Below are 5,615 nucleotides of genomic sequence, written 5' to 3'. Positions count from 1 at the left end.
ATTATTAGTAGCAGTCAGTCACATAAGAAAGCAGCTACAGCATTGAAACCCGCAGTTATCAAAAAGACAGAGAAATAAATCTCAGAATACTGAAATCTCAGAAATAATTTAAGAAAACAAAGGTAAATTATATATAAAGAAGCAAAGAAAGAAATAAAACCAACCTCATAATCATTGTCGAAAAGGCAACTCCTCAACAGAATAAATGTTCGGGGCTGCAGCAAAAACGCAAATATTTTCCTTCAACTTAGAACCTTGTACTCCTGAATACAAAATGTTAACAGTGACTGGTGCAGTCTGACCTTCAATGAGTCAACCATCGCTCCTATTATGTCAAGAACCCAAGAATACACAAAGTATCGGAAATATCACTGTAAATATTACAGACTCGAATAAACGATTGACACAAGGTGTCATCATCTTATGGGCTTAGAATATTCATTGTACCCTTCTGTATACTGGTAAAACACCCAAGAGAAAACCCTAGATTCCCACTAAGAAAACACCGAACACCGCTATTTCAACAAGACCAAATAAGAAACCCCTAGATCATATAACAACCTTCTCACTTCTCAAAGAATCACTTAGATTCAACTCAGTCACACAGAAATATAGCCCCAAATCACAGAAGATTTACAAAGGGAACTCGAAGAAGACGAAGGAGAAAGTAACCAGAAAGACTAGAGTTTCTCGAGAGTTCAAGGGACGGTAGAAAAATGAAACTCTCAGTCCAAGGCAACCCATAAGGCGTGCCATTTATATAAAAGGCCATCCAACCATAGATATAATATGAGGGATCTAACGGTCCTGGAGCAACACACGTGGTCTTCAATTTGGGCTCGAGTTCTTGGGCTCACCTAATGTGTTATCGGGGAATGGAGTGTAGTATCTAAAATAATTAGGCCTGAACCCGCTTTCATCATAGCCCATTGTTTGAGTTATAATTCTATAATTGGCATCACAACTCAAACACTCTCCACCTTGATGTCAATAACTCAAACAGGACTCATCACATAGAAAATTAATAACTCCAACATATCTTTTATTCAGGTCCCTAAGATCACTGCATCAAGATGGACCATACACCACCTGCAATTCACACAGAAATACCCAATATCAATTTTCAGAAATTTCAAACAAGATTTAAACTTGTTAAGAGGGAGTACCTTAGTTCCCATATCAGTTGGATTGAATTCAGTAGGTATTTTTTCAAGTACTACAGAATTATTATGAATAATATCACGAATGAAATGCATTCTAACATCTATATGTTTTGTCCTTTCATGAAAAACAGGGTTTTTGCACAAATGAATAGCACTTTGACAATCTAAGTATACAACAACTAGTTGGGAAAGAATATTTAATTCATTCAACAAACCTTTAAGCCATAAAACTTCTTTTATGGCTTCAGTGGCAGCCACATATTCTGCTTCAGTGGTAGGTAATGCAACAATTAATTGTAACTGTGATTTCCAACTCACACAGATGCCACACAAAGTAAACATGTAAGATGTGGTTGTCTTTCTATTGTCCCTATTCCCCACATAATCAGAATCAACAAAACCCTTTAACACAATACCTTATTTACAGGAATTAAAGCATAAACCCAAACTAGAGGACCCCTTTAAATATCTAAGAAGCCATTTTGAGGCAGTCCAATGTTCAGGGCTAGGATTGACCATAAATCTACTTAAGGTACTGATAGCGTGAGCAACATCAGGTCTGGTACACACCATAGTGTACATCACTGACCCCACAACATTAGCATAAGAGACCTTTTGCATATATCTCACATCAGATTCATCAATAGGGGACTAATTTTTATTTAATTTAAAATGACTTGCAAGTGATAAAGTAATAGACTTAGATTCATGCATAGCAAATTTAGATAACACTTTTTCCACATAGGTAGATTGTGAGAGAAATAGAGCCCGTTGGGACATATTTCTCTTAATATCCATACCTAAGATTCTTCTAGCATGACCCAAGTCTTTCATTTCAAATTCAGAGGATAAAGATCTTTTAATGTCATTAATATCAATCATATGTTGGCCTATTAACAACATATCATCCACATATAAAAGCAGGTAAACAGTCACAAAATCATTTTTATCCTTTTTAAAGTACAAACAATGATCAAATGAGCTTCTAAGAAAACCAATTGATGGCACAAAGTTATCAAATCGTTTATACCATTGTCTTGGTGATTGTTTAAGCCCATACAAAGATCTTTTTAACAAGCACACAAAATCAGATTTTTTAGGATCAATAAACCTAGTGGCTGACACATATAAATGGTTTCATCCAAATCTCCATGCAAAAAAGCAGTTTGTACATCCATTTGTTCAAGTTCTAAGTCAAAATGAGCTACTAATGCAAGCATGACTCTAATGGTTGTATACTTAACCACAAGTGAGAAGATCTCATTATAATCAATCCCAGGCTTTTGTGTAAAGCCCTTAGCAACTAATCTGGCTTTAAACCTAGTAGGCTATTTCAAGTTTTTCCCCCTCTTTTATGTTATAAATCCACTTACAGTCTATAATGGATTTATATGGATTTATTTTTAGGCTTTGGAATCAAAGACCAAGTATCATTTTCTAACAAGGAGTTCATTTCCTCTTCCATAGCTAATTGCATTCTTTAGACAGCTTACAACTCATAGTCTCTTCATATGATTTAGGTTCCTTAAAAGCTAAATCTTGAAAAGACAATAAAACAAGAGATAGGTAGTCTCTCATACTAAGAGGTTCCCTTATTTCTCTTCTAACTCTATTCCTAGCTAATTGATAATCGTCTAAGGGATTTTCTTCTTCACCTACTTCTTGAACAGGCGAATTTCTTTTATTTCAACTTCTGGGACAGCCTCATTATTAATCTGAATTTCATCAGTATATTCAGCAGGTGTTCTAAACTCCACCTGCAGCCTAATCTCCTCATCTTTATCTTTCACAGGTTCAATTTCTTGAGGTTTCTCAGTCATGCAAGGCATATCACACTCATTAAAAGTCACATTCCTACTAGTGATCATTCTAAACCCCTTTACACTTCTATCCCACAACCTATAGCCTTTCACACCCTCAGGATACCCCATAAAAACATATTTTATGTATCTAGGTTCAAGTTTCCCAACACTTTGATGGGAAAATGCAGCATAACTAAAGGTTCTAAGGTGGGCATAATCTGGAATTTTTCTATACCACACTTCCTCAGGGGTTTTACCATCTGAGGTACTAGAAGAGGTTCTATTTATGATATATACAGCTGTCATAGCAGCTTTACCCCCACAAAAATTTAGGAACACTAGAACTGATCATCATGCATATAACCTTGTCTAGAATTGTCCTATTCATTCTCTCAGCAACTCCATTTTGTTGAGGAGTATAGGGAACAGTTTTATGTCTAATGACCCCACTATTATTGCATAATTAATCAAAATTAGTGTTACAAAATTCTAGACCGTTATCAGTTCTTAAAATCTTCATTTTCTTCCCAGTCTGATTTTCAATTAAGATTTTCCAATTTTAAATTTTTCAAAAGTATCACTTTTGTTTTAACAGAAAAATCCAAACCTTTCTTGAAAAATCATCAATCAGAGATACAAAATATTTGTTTCCACCTTGAGTGATGGTAGACGAGGGTCCCCACAAATCAGCATATACATATTCCAAAATTGAAGTAGTCTCATGCTTTCTAGTATTAAAGTGAAGTCTATGTTGTTTACCTAGAGTACAATGCTCACAGAATGGGATTTTTGAAATATTATCTTTTCCAAGAACACCTTTTTAATTCAAGATGTACAGACCTCTTTCACTCATATGAGCTAACTTGTTGTGTCATTTTAAAGTGGCATCAACCTCAGCTGTAGAGGACTCAGCAATGTGACTTGAAATAACTTCAACTCTAGTGACATATATACCATTCCTTTTGGCACCCTTGAATATTACAAGTGAACCTTTAATTACTTTTAACAATCCATCACCAAATTTATCTTTTAGGCCAATGTCATCTAGATTTCGCATTGGAATTAAATTTCTATTTAAATCAGGAACATATCTTACTCTTTCTAGGGTAAAGATATATCCATTATCAAATTTCAAAGTCACACTGCCAATTCCTTCAACTTTACATGCAGCACTGTTACCCATTACTACCTCAACACCATTTATTTCTTTAAAATTTTCTAACCAAGTTCTTTTAGAAGTCATATGGAAGGTGCAGCTAGAGTCAAGGATCCACTCTTGACCCTGGTCATTATTTTCAGAAAAATTCACAGTATTAAGGTTAGTAATAGGTTCTATAACAACATAGACATCCATAGTTTTATCTCCTAGGGGCTCAACTACATTTCCCTCATCTACCTTTTTCTCTCTCTGTTCATTCTTTTTTTTTGTAACAATCTTTAATAAAATGATCAGTTTTACCACATCCATAACACTTTCTATTTCCAGTCCTAGACTTTGACCTAGGTCTTCCTTTCCATCTCTTATTGTTATTGTTATTTCCTTGATGATTTTGATTTTCATGACTACTAGCTTGCCTGGTCAGTGATCTACCTCTAGCAAACAGATTCTTAGATTCCCTTCCATGCCTTTCAGATTTAAGTTCTAATTCTTTACTTCTTAATGAATCAACAACAACTTCAAGAGTCAATTCATCCCTGCCATACTTAATAGCAGTTTTAACATCTTTATAGGCTTCAGGTAATGAATTTAGAAGAATGACAGCTTTGTATTCCTCTGAAACCTTATCATCAGAATTAGTTATAGCTTGAACCAATTTATTAAAGACATCAAGATTATCTTCTAAATCTTCAGAAGGGTCTATTTTAAAACTGGAGAATCTTTCCAAAAGAAAATTTTGTTTGGCAAAGACTTTGATAAATACAGTTCTTCAAGTTTATCCCACAAAGCCTTGGCATTATCAAGTTTTCCAAGTTTTCTTAACACTTGATCAGACAAATGCAATATGATAGAGGTATAGGCAAGTTCATCAGATTCTGTTTTTTGTTCTTCAGTCATAGTATCCAAAAATTCGACAGTTATAGCTTTTGCAACTTTCTGTTGAATAAGGACCACTTTCATTTTTTGTTGTCAAATGGAGAAGTCCCATTTTCCATTAAAAACCTCGAGCTCAAACTTAGTAGTTGACATTTGGAGTTCTTAATCAATAGACAAAAAAAATATTTGAGGTTCAATGTTCAACAGAAAAAGAAAATGTAGAATTAAAATTTGGCAATACCAAATAAAATCAGGTAAGATATTCAGTATCAAGTAGCTTCAAGAATCAAAGGAAAAATAGAAGCACACAAAGTATTCATAATATCAAGAAGTAACAGTATGTTCAATGCAATACACTTCAGGCCTCAAATGCCCAAATTAACCAAGATTCCGTGAAGATCATGTCCTCATGTCAAGGCTCAACTTAGGACATCAAGACCAGAAGCAGGAAGTAATATTACCAATGTATCACACAGAACCAGAATACGAATGCAGTTTACCAAATTTTAACTATGGACGTATGTTATAATATACAGGAAGTTTTATTAGGCTGTATATCAATTTTCAGCAACAACATGCATATTATATATACAACAAAAAACAGATTGGGTGTTA

This window comes from Olea europaea, chromosome 3, assembly GCF_002742605.1.
Source record: "Olea europaea var. sylvestris chromosome 3, O_europaea_v1, whole genome shotgun sequence".
Lineage (NCBI taxonomy): Eukaryota > Viridiplantae > Streptophyta > Magnoliopsida > Lamiales > Oleaceae > Olea > Olea europaea.
The sequence above is the reverse complement of the archived record's forward strand: the minus strand, read 5'-3'. Positions refer to the sequence as shown.